Below are 16,611 nucleotides of genomic sequence, written 5' to 3' on the forward strand. Positions count from 1 at the left end.
TTGCACTGTGATCAGTAAATGATCAGCATAAAGTTACTCACTGGGATGAGGAATGAAATCAAACAGTGTTGATGAGCAGCATTGTGCAAAATATGAGAGTCTCTGTTTTCAGGAGTGAGCTGGGACTTCTTGGTCATGGATGGGGGATACCAGGAGATGACCAGCACCACTTGGAAAGCAGTCAGTGCTGGTGTTGTGAGTGCCATGTGCCTGCTCAGCTCCGAGGGCTTTTAATGGGCAAAAGAGCCATCAGGCTGAGCTTCAGGGAGACGTAGGGACAACATGAGGCCAACAATATTGTAAGAGTTCAAAGAGATACAAACAGTATCAGTCTGTGAAAGCAAAGGGGAAACAATTGCTCAGGTTCAGATGTGAAACTTTGTAGTTGCAGAGCTGTAGGTATAGATTTACTGTAAGGTACTCTGGGAAGAAGATTTTGGTAAAATAATAAATAGGAATGTTAGCTTTTCTTCACGATTGTTTCCACTACTTAGAACTGTAAATACACTTAACCTACACACACAGAGGACTGCTGCCTACTTTAGAGAGTCTAACTGTTCCCTGCAGTCACTTAAAATTACTCTCCAAATGTATTAATAGAGAAATTTTGTCATGATATTTGGAAATTATATTTTGGTTTGCGTAAGTAACTCATCAGTTAGCAGCATCCCAGAAGAAGCAGTTTTAAGTCTGATTCATTAATTTATTCCCTAAAATAAGAGCATTGCTGCGAACAATGATTTTGAGAATGAGGGTTTCTCGTTGGGTAGGAGGGGGAAAGCCGCTGTTTTCGCTGTTTCCTCAGTGTTTTTTGGCGTGTCGCGAGGCTCGCTGTTTGGGATCCCGGGCTCGGTGGGTCCGCGGTGGCCACCAGTGGCCGGAGCGGGGGCGAGGAGGCGGCGGGGTCACGGCAGGGGCGGTATCGTAGCACTTGGTGAGCAGGACGGAGGTGCTGCCAGCGGAGTCTCTGTGGCGCAATCGGTTAGCGCGTTCGGCTGTTAACCGAAAGGTTGGTGGTTCGAGCCCACCCAGGGACGGGTTTCCCTTTTGGCCTCGGCGCCGCCCCCGCCGCCGGCCGTCGTTTTGTGCGTGTGCGCCGGGGGAGGGTGTGCGATCAGCGCCGGCGGCCCCGCAGGCGCCGCGTGGTGCTGGGCAGGGGGGCCCGCGGCGGGGAGCGCAGCGCGGCGGCCCCAGCTGCGGCGGGGCCCGCCCCGAGCGCCGAGCGCTGAGCCCGCCGCAGAGCGGCCGCGCTGCCCACGGCGCCCCGGCTCCTGCGGGGCCACGCGGCCGTGCCCTGCCCAGGGCGCCCCGGCTCCTGCCCCGTGCCTCGCCGGTGGAGCGAGGCTTGCGGGCACCCGGGACCTGCTCCTGCCTCCGTGCGTGCGGCGATGCCCTTGCTGGAGCGGCCCCCGAGCGCCGTCGGCTGCAGCGGCGGGCTCTGTCCTGAGGCTGACGGGGACCCGAGTGCCCGGGATTTTCTGCACCCCCGGCTCCCGCGGCGGGAGGTGCGAAGGAAAATACAGTCTTCGAGCTGCTCCGAGATAACGAGCGAGGCTGCGGGGCCATTGGGGTTTGCTCCGGGAGGCGCTCACGGCGCTCCAGCACTCGAGCGATCGCCGGCGGACAGCCTGGGTGGGAGCCGAGACTCGGGGACAAACGCGGCTTGCGACGAGGATTATTGCGACCACTGCCGAGTGTCACTGCGGCCGGCGCTCCGCGGCGCGCTGGGAACGCGCACACCGGCGGCCCCGTCTCTCCGCGGCGGAGGGAGCCCGCACGGCCGGGTGAAGCGAGGGGGGACACCGGAGCCCGGCGGCAGAGCCGGCTGCGGGGCTGCCGCCGCCTCCGGGGCCCGGCGGGCAGGAGCGGGACAGCGCCGTGCCCCGCGCTCCCTCCCCGCCCGGGCGGGACGTGCTCCAGGCCCGTTCCCTGCTGGCAGGCGGCGCGGCCGCTCCGGGCTCGCCCTGCCCGCGCGGAGCCGCTTTGCATAAATGAATGTTAAAAGCAATTACTCCGGGAGCTTCGCCTAAACGTGTCAATTAGAAGTTGGCACCTTCGCCGTATCCGAGCCCGAGAGGCGATTCCAACGAGCGCTCTGGTCGCGTGAAATCCGGCTGCCTTCCAGCCCGACCTCTGCCAGCTCTGAGAGGATCTATTTACAGTTTAGAGAAAACAGGATCCGTATTAAAAATGCCCCTTCCCCAGCGAAGCAGTATTTCACAGATCTTTCTGTTCAACCCGCCTGGTTTGAATAAGGGATACAACCCTCTTAAAGGTCAGGCTGTGCCATTGATTTACCATCGATGACAAGATACGGCCCTCGCTAGCCAAGATAGCAGAGAAAAGACATGTATTTAGAAACACCGAAAAATCTTTTGAAAGTCGTAAACCTTAAATCGTTGGTGTGATGGTATTTTTTTTTTCTATTATCCACATATTTTTCATTTCGGTAAAACATTTTGAAAAACTGGCAGCCGTGTGCTGAGCATCAGGGGAGGTGTAGCTCTCAGGGTGCAGGACCCCCCTATCACCGTTAGCCACGCTTAACCCGTAAATATTTCCTGCTGTTAGGGGGAATTTTATTTTAACTAAAGTGGTTCAGGTAAATTCCCTCCTGGACATTTCCACGCTGTTTGCAGTGCAGGATGTGTTCAGCCCGATAGAACTGCATCCACTGCAGCCAGCAAAGCCTCGCAGGGGATGAAATCTAAAAATCTACATTTGCCATTGCTTGGACCGCCGCGCTGGCAGGCAGGCATCAAGAGCTTACAGGAACCACCACCAACAAAAAATTGATCATGTCAGTGTGAAGCAGCAGTGTCTGGAAAACCAGTAACAATTTAAAAACTAAAATTAGCTGATAGTTCATGAGGAAGGACAGGCGTTTCTGCTCGCCTAAAGCAAGTCTTGCTCTCCTTAGCAAGTCACAGATGCGTTTTACAGGGGTGGTTATAGCTGACCACGGGGGTTGTTTAGGCTCATCCCAGTTGCTACACGTCGCTGTGCAAGCGTGCACCATCAAACCTGTTAAAATAGGTGCGGGGTGCGAGCACCCACGCCGCGATCCTGCGACACGTGTGCAGGAGGGGCTCATCATGGGCTCGGTAATACAAAGCGACATTTAGGCAGTGCTTGATAAACTAATTTTGTAGAAGTGGAAAGCTCGTGCATGGGAAGTGCCTCATCCCATCTGCTCACCAACTAATTACAATTAAGGTTGTGGAGAACGGGAAACCTGATACATTTTTGGGACTAGACAGGGAATCGAAGCTTCCTTTGTATGAAGTAGAATTTTTTCAGAGGTCAGTGAAGCTTTCAGTTCTTAGCCATGGAAAAAGCTTCTCGTAGCTGTGTAATGTACCCAGACAAGCCAGCCGGTTCTTGCCTTAATCCATTTATCTATATGCAGTCTCGGATAAACGCTGTTCTAAATGTAATGGGGGACTGCACCGTCTGATGCTTTTAGGAAAAAGATTTGACATATTCAAAGTGACCTCTTAACTAACACCGAGATGAATTCCAGAGTAAGTATTCCCAACCGATATTCCAAGCAATTTTTAATGCAGCTGGACAAGACTCGCCGTCGAGACGTTCGGGAGAGCCCAGAACCAGCGGACCGCCGGTTGTCTCACCCTGGCATCACCAGCGCCTGGATAAACCGCAGCAACCCGCAACGCGCCGCGGCTCTTTGTTCGCGCGGCGATGGGACGGGGACGCGGGGCTGGGGACGGCCGGTGCCTCGGGCTGGGGACACAGGGGACAGCTCTGCCGCGGTCCCCCGCCTCGGGCAGCGCTCGGGGGCTCCGCATTCGGCGGAGGGGGAGCCGCCGCCGGCCGCCCGCGCCCCGGCGCTGCGGGATGGAGGGCTCGGGGAGCCGGCGTTCCCTGCGGGTGCGGGTCCCGCTCCCCTCCCGCCGCGTCCAGCGGAGCCCTGGGGGATGGGGAGGACACGGCCGCCCGCACTGCTGGAGCCCCCGGGCCGAGCCGGCCCCGCAGCCGCTCGGGACACCCACAAACGCGGGGACGCGCGGGGACAAAAGAACGCGGACTCTTCCCCCGCCACGGGAAGCCCCGGGGGAGAGGTGGGCTCTGCGTGGGAGCCGGGGGGATCCGCGCCGCCCCCGCCCCTCGCCGGGGCTTCCCGCTGCCTCCTGCCGGCGGGCGGGGCCGGCGGAGCCGGGACCCCCCCGCAGCCGCCCCCGGGCCCCGCGGCCGCCCCGCCCCGTCCGCAGCCGCGCGGGAGGGGCCGCGGGGCCGCGCGGAAGTCCAGGTGCGGGACCGGGCCCGCCGCCCCCGCGGAGCCGCCGCGCTCCGCCCGCTGCCCCGGCCGGGCGAGGCTGCCGGGGGTGCCGGGGCTGCCGGGGGCTGCCGGGGGTGCCGGGGGTGCCGGGGGACCGGGGCGCATCCCCGGCGAGAGCGGCGGTGCGGGAGCGGCGTCCGGCCGGAGCGGCGGCCGCAGGGGCTGCGCGGGGTCCGGGCTGGGAGCGAGACCGTGGCGAAGCAGCTCCCTTTGAACTTTGGCCAATATTTAATGACTTGGGAGGCAGATAAGATGGGGAATAAAATATTCATGGTCTCAATAAAGACGGGGACCCGGAGTATTGGAAAGATGAAAAACTGTACGGCTCGCAGAAAGGGTGCAGAAAACAGCCATCTTGAATATTTTAATCTCTGGCAAGTGTTTCTTTGGAACAAAATGGATGTTGGAGGGAAACAGCATAGTTAACATTACTGTAGCCTTCCATTCCTAACACCATCCCTCTCGCAGAATTCAGCTGGCACGGAACAGGGAGACTGGAAGGAACGCCACAGCCTTTCATCTACCTACAATGGCAATAAATAATCATAATCTGAATACTGTGGTCTGGAAATTTAGTACCTCTCTAAGTGATGGTGCTTTTTTTACCCACGATTTATATCGATTTGTTTTCATCGACATAAGTCACATGTAATGCTGCAAAAACACTCTCAGAGCTCAAGCAACATAAAGAAACAATTGCTCTGTGTTCAGCCAGAACACATCGGTAAAGATTTTTTATTTTTTATGATATTGTACATTGTTACCATCGCCAAAATCAAGGGAGGTATTCCTACAAATTACCCTGGAAATTGAATCAAGGCCTGGGTTCAGAGTTTGTTGTGCATTCATGATATGAACCAATTATTTTAAGGATTCATTGTTTGCCCATAAAAATCACTCTAGGCTGAAATTAGGCTTAGGAAGTCCCCAGGATTTTTCCCACTTCTACTAAAATGGGTTAACAGCTGTCTTTATTTTTTCTTTCTTTTTCCCCCACCTCAAACTGATGGTGAAAACAAATACAACATGCTGATTTCAGATGCTTTTTTGTTTTCATATAACAAATAGCTTTTCCATGGCTTTTTTTTTGGTGGTGTTTTTTTTTTTTTTCCCCTAAGGATTGCTAGGGTTTTAATATGGTAGGCCTCCACAAATTTTAAATTTTTTGTTGGTTTTGGTTTTCTGGGTTTTTTTTTGTTTTTTGTTTTTTTCTTTACAGAGGAACAACCGACTGAAGTGGGGGGTGTGGTGAGAGCAGAGACAATAAGTCAGTGGTTCAGCTACACAGGCTCAGAGAGGCTCCTTCCCCGGGATTATTTATTTATTTCTTTTCTCGTTGCTGTTTGCTTACTTTGGACCTACTCCTTCAAAGATAAGCACAGCAGAAATAACACACTTTAAAAAAAAAACCCCAAAACCCCCAAAGACAGATAAAAAAATATAATGCAGGGATGGCTGGAGACCATTGTCTGAAGATTAAAGAATAGGATTTTCAGACAGAACTGCTTGATTTTATTCTCTTATTGGTTTCTTTCAAGTCAATTTGGGGAGCAGTTCTAATCCTAATTGTTAAGAATAATGTTTCTGTTGAGAACTGTGCTGTTCTTATTCAAGTTTTTAATTTTTCAAGGAAATTCTGAGATACTGCATATGCAGTTCCTGTTTATTTCAGCATATTGGTACAGCTTACTTTCTGTATCTGAACATTTTTGCTTTAATTTCTCAGTTCCATGCTCTCCCCCATGGATTGATACATAAAAATATGTCTAGCACCTCTTTCCTACACATCCTGATGCTGGTACAGCATTTCTTGAGACTATTTGAATCAAAGGCACTAAAAAACCAAGCAGATTCCTGGTTATTTTTTTATAATTGTAGCACACAGGAATCTCCAAAGAATAGCATTTGTAAAAAGCAGAGTGAGCAAAATTACTAAAATGCAAATTACAAGCTCCATCAAAGGCTAAAATTACGAACTTGTGCTTGTGAGAAAAAAATGCAGTCTAGAAACAATAACCTAGAAAAACAGGCACTGACTTTTTAATGGGCAAGTCTTTTTCTGAAAATGAAAGTGACACTCAGCTCAAATTTTTAATATTATCCAAGAAACACAAAGATTACAACCAGATTGAGTAATACTGGGGACTGCTGTAGGGCCCAGAGAGGAAAGCTGTGTCACATTTGCTGAAAGCTTAAGGAACTGCATTTAAATGTCATGGAAATCCGATTTATGTGTGAAAGGTATGTAGGGTTCAGGGAGGAAACAGGGTGTGAAGAAGAAGCAAGGAGATATAACACTGTATCTTGTCCCACAGATATGAAGGACAGAGAAATTTTGTAGAATTAAATAGAAGAAATAAATTTATTTCTAAATTATAAATCAATAAAATATAAATTATTTTAAAAACTATTTTTATGATTACTCAAAATATGTATTTTGCCACAAAGAAATGCATTCACAGGAAGAGAAAGGCCAGTATAATGTTTTTCCTGTAAAGAATATGACTTTGATTCATGAAGTTCATTTGCCCTAAGGTACTTAAAGTATTATTACATAAGATAGGCTTAGAATATTTTTTTCTGTTAAGTATTATGTTCCTTTGTCATCATCATAGCTTTGTTGGCAAAACCTGGGAGCTAAATTGCACCTTCATAGTTAAATAGAGAGGGAGACGTGGGAACACTTCTATCTACACCTTCCAGCAGAGCAATGAGTATCTGGGAATTTCCAAATAACTGAGACCAAGGGACTGGTGATTTTATATATTATTCTGACTGGTGATTTTATACTTTATTCTGATATTCTGGTTATTTTATTTTCTTGTTGTGTCATTGACATATCAGGCTCTGCAAGCAACTGTTAAGTGCTTGCTAGAGTAGTGCCTATATTGATAAGGAATAATTGATTTAACAAGCTGAGAGTTGTTTGTAAATATTCTGCTTAAAAGTTGCTGTTGCTAAATCCCTTGTACTGTTTAAAACATGATTGTAAAGCAGTAAGGTAAAATACAGGATTTGAGTGATAATTTTGGTCTCCTTTTCACTTCACAGATTTCCTGCAAACATTTCTGGTTGTGTAAGACAGATGTGCTCTTCAGATCATGTCTCTAAATATTTCCCCTTCTATGGTTCAATTGAAATAGGCAGTGATAAGTGGTTACTACTCAAAATTAAGATCTTCAGTTTAACGTGAGGACATACTTTACCTGATTTTTTTCCTTGGGTGACATAAATATTCTGAAACTCAAAAATTAGCCTTGCGGATGCCCTCCATAATTTGCTTTTCCTCGGCAGAGTGAAAGTGACTCAGAGAAGGTCTGTGCCATGGCTCACACTGTGCTCAGCACTCCTGGGCCTCAAGGGGCTGCCAGCCCTGAAGAACTTCCAGTGGAAATGGGAGATAAAACTTGGAATTAATGATGTGCAAAGTTTTCAGTTTAGACAAATGTTTGCAAAAATGTTTTGTTCGTTTTCCCTTAATATTTAGCAATGGATTCTGGTTTTGACTGGGTCTAACTTAAAATGAAAAAAAAAAAGAAGCATTTTCCTCTTTCACTTTCCTTAGGGCAGCACAGATCTGGCCAAACTGAAGGTGGAGTTTCCCCACAGCCGGTGGGGCCGTGGCTGTCCTTGACTTCTCTGGTGTGAAGAGTTCACTCCCAGCCTGTAACTTGTTCTGTTCTATCATGTTGTCCAGATCTTGAAAAACAAGGATCTTCTGTATGCCTAACCTAACTATCTCCTTCTTTTCAGTCCTAAAATCCAGCACTTGCTTTTACTGCTGTCACATACTTTTAAAATCCCAGATATGCTGGCTGGAAAGGTAATAATTAGGAGTTTATTGTGGAAGGAAGATAAGATTATCTGTAGTAAAGATTTATTATTAGAAAATGAATAGCCTCATTTTCAAGATTTAAGAGACTTGTACAAATTACCATTGCTGGATGGTTTTTTAGTTTCCAGTTCACATTAGTACTGAAAGAACTGTTTGAGGCCTATTACCCAGCTTTTGGAAAGTATTCTTGTGGTGGAAAAATTTGTAAGGGATTTGGAAATGAGGACTCATCTGGCTAGTAGATGTTCATAAAAATCTTAATGACTTCAGCAGCCTGAGGCTGTTGAGGCTGGGCTGGGCTTGGCTGGAAACTGTGGGGCTTGCTGGAGGATCCTCTCCCTACATGTGTGGTGGTGATAAGGGAATCTGTGGCTGCACTGGCACCGTCTCTTTTAAAAATGATTCTGTATTATAAAACACATTTAAAAAGATAGTAACTCTAATGCATAGGACAGTTTGGAAACTTGTGCATTAAACTATTCAGGTTTTCCTACAAAGGCACTTTGCAGTTTTATACATGCCATTTTATTGCTTTACTTTGCAGCGTTATGTAAAGAGTATATTCCTCTGAATGGAAAGTGTTTTCAATTTAGTTTGTGTTGCTTTGGAGGGCTTTTTAAGCTAAAATCACAATGTATTTGACTTAAATGGTGACACTGTTATATATGGAAAAGCTGCTTTCCAACATTTCCAGAGGCTTTTACATACTTCAGTAATTTTACTGTTACTCAGACATCTGTGTGCTTTTAACTCAAAGGCAATGCTGTTGATCTTAGGGGTAACTTGACATTGGTGTTAATATGCAAGGGAGAAATTTGCTTTATGGTCAGTTTGGCAGCTGGCTTGAAAAGTGGAATGATACAAACCCAGTATTGGTTCATTAAAAAGAAAAATAACACCTTCACATTCACTTCTAGGCTGGTCTGTGTGTACTGAGCCCATGACACAGATGGGCCAATTGATGCTATTGACACTTGGGGGGTTGTCTCTGAAATCCAAGCTAAACTTTCACTGAACATATTTAAATCTGTTTCTCTGTAAGGAAATGTAGGGGATGTTGTCTTGTTCCCACAGGGCTGAATGGGATGGCCCTCAAGGTGAGGAATACTATGGTGCTGCTTCTAAGAGAAAAAAAAAAAAAAAAAAGGTGTATTTTAGGAAAAACTCAGCAGATGGTCATTCTACCCAGGAAAAATTCTCCTGTCTCTCAGCCATGGGGCTGCAGTACCCTGCAGCTCTCTGCTGCCCTGCCAGCCTCTGGGACATTCCTCTGGCAGCAAACTAAAATCCCAGCTGAGTACCAGCTCGGGGCTGAGAAGTGTCCTGGAACTGCGAGGTGAGTTGCTGCAGCACGATGGCATCACTGAGGCCACCAAAGCAGACATTTTTAGTTACCCCTACCTTCTGGGAGGTACAGGGCTGAGGAACACCACCAAATAAGATATTTCTCTTTAACTGTTACTGATTATGTATCAAATCTCTCTCTGTCTCTGACTTTGCTAAGATTCCTCTGGGCAGACAAGCAGACTTGCCTGTGACATTACTAACCTGCAGAGGAACAACAGACTTTTGCAACAGCACAGTCCACTTATTACAGTGGTCACCGTCATCACGAAGAGATTTTTTCCCAAATTTGGTGTTTGGGAGACTGCTGATTCTGTTAGTGATTCAAATTGCTCTTCTCGGCCTTTCCAGACTAGGGAGTTAGGTGTTGTCTGCAGGAGGCAGCTGGGAATGTGGAGGCTGCTGTGGTCCTCAAGGGGACCCCAGAGCATTTGCTGAAGCTCCAGCCCCACCAGACCAGGCAGTCACAGCTTTCAGAGGCACAAGCTGTCCTGCCCTGAGCCCTCAATGCCCTTCACTGAGGAGCACAAAGAAGAAAGAAATAAACTTGTTTGCTTTTGTGGTGCTGGTGCAGTTGGCAATAGCTTCAGAATGTTCACATGTGGGCATATAGGAACAAACCATCCTCTCCTCTCCTCTCCTCTCCTCTCCTCTCCTCTCCTCTCCTCTCCTCTCCTCTCCTCTCCTCTCCTCTCCTCTCCTCTCCTCTCCTCTCCTCTCCTCTCCTCTCCTCTCCTCTCCTCTCCTCTCCTCTCCTCTCCTCTCCTCTCCTCTCCTCTCCTCTCCTCTCCTCTCCTCTCCTCTCCTCTCCTCTCCTCTCTCTCCAATTCAGTCTCCTTCCTCTGCTCTGTGTTTGGAGCAGTTTTTCTGGTGTAGGTCAGGAACTGCAAGCTTCCATCCATCCATCCATCCATCCATCCATCCATCCATCCATCCATCCATCCATCCATCCATCCATCCCTGCTGCTCTCAGCTGCCCACACTACTGGCTCAGCTCCTCTGGAGCAGCAGTGCCTGTCAGGCAGCAACACGAGTGCTGTCTGCACAAGATGAATTTTCTCACTCATGTTGTCTCTCCTTCTCTCTCCATTTTCCCTTGGTCTTTCCGCTGGATTTTTTTTTCTTCTGAGAACCCTCACTCCCTTTGGTCGCTTTCCCATCTCCCCCTTCCCCCTTTTCCTTTCTTTCTTTCATTTTTTCTCATTTCTTGCATTCTCCCTTCACTTCTTTTTCTCTCTATTATCTTTCCTGTCCTCCTCTGCATTCTTTCAATCCCAGCAGGGCTCGCGCATACAAATTGCCCCCTCCCGGCCGGGAGCGATCGAAGCTCTTTGTGGCTCCCGCTATCTCTATGGTAACTATCAGGGGGGTCTGCGCTGCTGGTACACCCAAAGCACCGGCCCACGTCCTCTGGCACTGCTGCTCTTGCCAGTGCTATGTGCTGGCCACAAGGGCCTGACTGCTCATTTACAACTAATTCTTATTTAAAAAAAAAAAATTGGCACCCCAAAGTGCTTAAATGGGGGAAACAGAGCGCACGCTTGAGCACAAATTGTTGTTGGGTTCTCAGGGGTTTGGGTTGTGGTTTCTGGTTTCAGAGTTGCTTTACTCGGTGGATCTGTTTTTCTAATTGTTGTGGAAGTGTCACATTGGCTGTTTAGTGGACTCTGGAAATGATGGTTGTGCTGCAAAAATGAGAATCTGCATTGCATGGGCAGCCAGTGGTGCTGCAGTGGTGGTGGCTGAAACTGCCAGTGCAGACTGAGAAAATATTTACAAGGGGTTTGCATGTTATGAATGTTGTGAGATCTTCCTTTTCCCCATGCCAGCCAGCTTACCACATACACCTAGTTCCTGGGATTTGTGCAAGCATGGAGCAACCATAGGATTTGATGGAAGGAATGACTGAAAAACCTGTGGTGTGACAGAACAAATGGACAGGGCTCCTTTTGGTGCTCAGATTTTCCTCAAATAGCCAGGATGCCAGTGGAGAACTAGGGCAATGAAACCTAAGGCTTTGGTAATTATTACTTTTGCAGTACATACAATATTAAAAATACAATTCCTATAATGACTGTACTCCAAATATTGTTCTGTTAAATTCTTCTAAACCACTGTGATTTCTGTGCCCCCTCCAAATGTCTATATATTTGTGCCCAAGAATTTATTCCGTTTGTCATATCTGCTAATTCCATCAGCTTTATAGGCAGCAATATATAAAATTTATTACCTTTTCTCCCCAAGATTTTCCTGGCTTTTTAAAATAAATAGTTTCATATTTTATATAGCTCTATAAAAATTTCTGAAATTAAAGAAAAGTCAACTAGCTTTATTACATCCTGACATTACATATTGCTGCATCACTTAGGATGTGCAAAGTCAATCAGTTAACTGCACCTTACCAGCCTTGAAAATTCACAACATGAAAATTCACTACAAACCCAACACCATCCTGTTTGAAACTCTTCAGCCCTCAAGCAATTAGCCAGCAATGTTGATTCTGAAAGCAGCACCGTGCTCTAATCTTTGAAAGGAATAAACTTCAGAATACAATTATTAGATTGTTCAACTGGCTTCATAATCCATATGAATAACTATTAATCGTTTAGTTCGCTTAAAAGTTCATTGATGGAGAGTTTACATCTACTTGTTTGTGTATAAATCAACATCTATAAACTGCCTTTTCGGGTGAAATGCAGCCAGCGGTGACAGGGTTAACACTGTGGGCATTTAAGTGGTCATAATTAACAGTCCATTAAGATGAATGGAGTAAGTCCGCACTTAGTAATGCTGTTGTTTAATTCTGCCTGTTTACAGACTCAGGAGGACAACAGCAAGGGGCTTGAGATTGCCCAGGGTTTGCAGTAGGAAAGCCAGGAATCGCATTTGAAAATAAATTATAACTAGATTTAAAAAAAATCATTGGGAAACACATTTCCTGGTTTGGGGGATTTCCGTTGTCCCAGTTCACTTTCTCAAGTAAGTGGGTTGATACTAACTAGGATTTTGCTTTCCACTGAACAAGTCCACCAAAACAAAGCTCTTACTATGCTTAATCCCCTCCCAATTATTTATTTAAGCAATGGATTTTGTTATTAATGGGGATGCAGGAGGAACTCGGCTGTTCTAACCTATAAATGTCCTTCTGGCTCTGATGGGTGGATGCTCTTCTGCAGTGTTTAACATTTGATATAAAACCTCACTATTAATGTTGTCAATATTGAGCATTAAAAATATGAAATAGAACGTAAACCCACCATGCCAGCCTAGAAAGTCTTTACTGTATAAAAACCTCTTGGCCTTATTTGCCTTCCACATCCCCAGGTTTTTACAAAATTATTTTTAACTTATTCTCCAGTGAAGTTGAAAATTAGTTTTGTTTAAAGGAAGCTGAGTTTTTCATGTAATCTGTTAATTCCAAGATGTGAAGCTTAAAAAAAAAGAATCACAAGACCATGCTACACCAAGGCTTGCAATAGAACCCTGACTTTGCTGCTGAAGAATGCAGCTTTTGCTGCCAGTCTGGAGTCAGAGCTCTTGAGACAGCTGGGCTGGGCCCAGGTGGACAATTCAGCATTCGAACAAGAACAATTTTAGCCAAAAAGCAGGAGTGAAACTGCTAGAGAAGCCTGTCATTTCAAAGTAATACACAGTTCTTTTTATAAGGTCTCCATTTTATTGGTACAATTTTTTCCTTGTAAAGGATTGTGAGCGTAATTAATTATGGGCAATAAATTGTATTTCATAGCTCCTGTATGTCTGGCTGTATGACAGCACCCAGAAATGTGGTTGTTAAACATACTGAAGGGCAATAGAGTAAGCAGTCATTTTCTCTAGATTTTTGTTGGGGTTCTTTTTGGTATCAGAGTGTCTGAAAACAGTATGATAAAAATTAAAAATTAACAATCCCATTAAATATTTTAACTACTAATGTCAACATAAATTACTGGCAAATTTTGCCAGACAGAGTTTTGATTTTAAGGGCAGGGATGCTGATAAAAGATAACCTTAAAATACAATCATGTAATTATGTTACCCATACTTGTTAGTAATAACATATTAATGAATAAATACAGTTTTGCTTTTGTCTACAGTTTGGATTTCTTGTGCTTTTAAATGTAACTGTGAAATTTAAAATTACAATGTTCTTTAAATAATTTTGAAGTTTTGATGACAACTCTCAATGTTAATTTTAGCAAGCATGTGTTTGGTTAAATTAAAATTAGGCCATAGTACCTTAAACTTATTAAAGAGGAAAATGTACCTGAATGAGCCAGAGTGATTCAGGAAATCCTTTAAAGAAAGTCTCCTTTTATCAGGTTTTCCTGGGAAATCATGTTTATAGAAATGTAAATTGTTTTGTTTTAAAATCAATTATTCAAAATTAATGTAGCAACTTGAATTCTGCAGGTCTCTGATTGATAGAAATTGTTAATATTTCAAAAACAATGAAACTGAAAAAAATAGTCTGAATTAACAAGAAACAGTACTTCATGCAGTATGCCCCATAAAACTGTTTGTTATTTTTCAAAATTTAATGGGTTTTTCATTGATTAAGAATAGAATCCAAAACAGAGGAGAAATACACATTTGAAAAATAGTAGAATTCTTATTAATTAAGCAGGAATTAAAAAAGGTTACAGTAATATATAATCCATTGTAAAGAGGAATCTTGGTCAGCAGCTTGAAGGCAATATGAAACTTCTCTCTTTTAAAAAAATGCACATTTTGCATCTTCTTTTACCTGATACTCCATTCTTTGGTGATTCTTGATCTGTGTCCCTCCTTTAATTTACCTTTAACTGCAATCACTGACAAGTTCAGCAACAAGCTCTGTATGTGTTTCCCTTCTGATTTGTGCAGTAACTAGCCACAAATCCTTTGACTTCCCCAGAACATGAGCCATTGGTTTCCACGGGTTAGGAGTAGAGTGGTTGCAGGAAGTTCAGCAAATGCTCTTTCCTAGAAGTCAAACCATACTGTTTCTTTGTTCCTGCCCTAAAGAACCTGCCACGGTAACAACAGCCTGTAAATGATGATGTCAAAATGTCAGAGAGGAGAGTGGCCGTGTGTGAGGTCAGGAGTCTCACTGATGCAGAAAGCAATTGCAGAAAAAAATGGCATGAGCTCTGGTGAATTTTGGAATGGGTTCAAAAAGTGAATATTTATGAGAGTGGCATAATATATTTATTCTAGATACAGAATCTGCAGGTTTTGGTTTTTTGGTTTGGTTGGTTTTTGTTTGTTTGTTTTTGTTAGCTAAGGTGAAACATCTCTCTAGAAGACTTTCTTACTTCTAGCCCTGCACACACTTCCTCAAATGAGAGGAAGAAGGAGAATTTGTGACCTTAATCCTTATGCAGAACTCTAATTGATTTAAACTAGAGTCTTGGATTTTGAGTTGTGGATCTTGATTTATATTGAGATCGTGGTGATATTTTTGATTGATGTGGATTTTGTATATTCTGCACTTTTACATAAACTGCTGTGTATATGGTCAGACTTCACACACACTCCCAGAGCATTCTGAATTGGGATGGACCCACAAGGATCCTGAGTCCAAGGATTAAGGGAATGTGTAAATTACCTACACAGACTGACAGGATGGTGTCTGACTCAGACTTCTGGTCTATAAGATTGTGGTGCAGGTTTGCCTAAAACACACAGGGTGTTCTTTGCAAAATAAAGACAATTGTCTAAAAAATCAAATGGTTGTGAGGATGTGGAATTTAAGAAAGAAAAGTGCTAGAATGCAGCAGTGTTTTCAGAGAGTAGGTGTTGTCTCCAGTGTGGGTAATGGCTGACAGGTGATCTCCAATCCCCAGTGCTTGGATGTGGTCTGGGAAGTCTCACCCTGCTTGTTGTTGCAGGCAGGATTGCAGGGGTGGTGCTCTGGCCTGAGTCAGACTCTCACTGGCATCTGTGCTCCCTCCCTGGGGTCTCCTACCAGCAGCAGGAGATGATGGTAAGTGGCACTAAAACCCTTGCTTTAATGAATTATATAGTGATTTTTTTTAGAAAAAGAATTATTATAATATCTAATATAACTTTGAAGGTACTAGACATCAGAGGGGTTTGAGTTTTTTTAATGTCAGTAATGAAATTCCCAACAGTTCACTTTACTGGCTGTTCCATAGGATAGCTTTTCTGAAAGTTTGTTTAAGGCACTGAGATAATTCTAATGCACAAATGGGCTTTGCTTGTAGGAGTAAATAAATTCCTTGCTTTCAAAACCAATAAACTAATCTGGGTTCAGAGGGTGGTTTTTGATTTTACTGGACATCAGTTCACACCTTCCAGGTTGATATAGGAAGGATTTAAGCTCCCATTGTTAGTAAATTAGTCATTATTTTCTACAAAGGACAGCCTACAGCTCCCATAGCACCAGAGACTGCCTGTCTCTGGGACATACCAGTACATCATGCCCCTGGACACCTCAGATTTTGTAGGATGAATTCCTTTGTCCAGGGCAAGGACTAAGTATAGGTGCCCACAGTTGCCAAGGGTGTCTGTGATTCCAGTTGCTCTTCAAGGCACTGGGCTGTTTCTGTGACCTTATTCAGTGAACATGGATCATTCACTTCTCAAAAAAAACTTATAGCACTCACCAGAAATGGAAGCAAGACATGGGGTTTTTTTGTTGATATTTACAATTCACTGCAACGGTTTTTAAATAGATAATTTTTCTCCCAAAGGTTTTTAAAACCTTTTAAAATCTTGCCTGTTCTATTCATTGAATAAAGAGAGGAAGAAAATCAATGATTGATCTCTGGTGAGCAGGAGCTTAATTTTCACTGGTATTTCCTCATTTACATACTCAAGGTACGAGTCATAAGAAATTCTGCTTTGGAACCAGAGAAAGGCACATTGCTGGGGAAACTTTGCCAGTTTGGAGAAGCCTGCCTTTAAACTCAAGCCAGACAGTCTTGCTTGCAACAACTTACTTCTCTTTCTTGGTAGAAATATTGATTTTAAAAGAAAAACATGGATAATGATTTTTTTGTCTTGTTGAGGAAAAGTGGGTGACTTTCATCATATAATTTTCCTACATTTGTTCTGAGCAGAGGAGAGAGTTTCAAATTTGTGGCATATCTAGTTTGTGTAAGCTTTGGATCTGTGGACTGCAACCACA

General features: G+C 44.8%; 1 non-coding gene across 1 annotated transcript; it reads left to right on the top strand.

The window, feature by feature from the left end:
• Positions 1-963: 963 nt before the first annotated feature.
• TRNAN-GUU (transfer RNA asparagine (anticodon GUU)) lies at positions 964-1,037 on the top strand. The gene has a single exon. It is a non-coding gene; the product is annotated as a tRNA-Asn (tRNA).
• Positions 1,038-16,611: the final 15,574 nt, after the last annotated feature.

This window comes from Molothrus ater, chromosome 1, assembly GCF_012460135.2.
Source record: "Molothrus ater isolate BHLD 08-10-18 breed brown headed cowbird chromosome 1, BPBGC_Mater_1.1, whole genome shotgun sequence".
Classification (NCBI taxonomy): Eukaryota; Metazoa; Chordata; class Aves; order Passeriformes; family Icteridae; genus Molothrus; species Molothrus ater.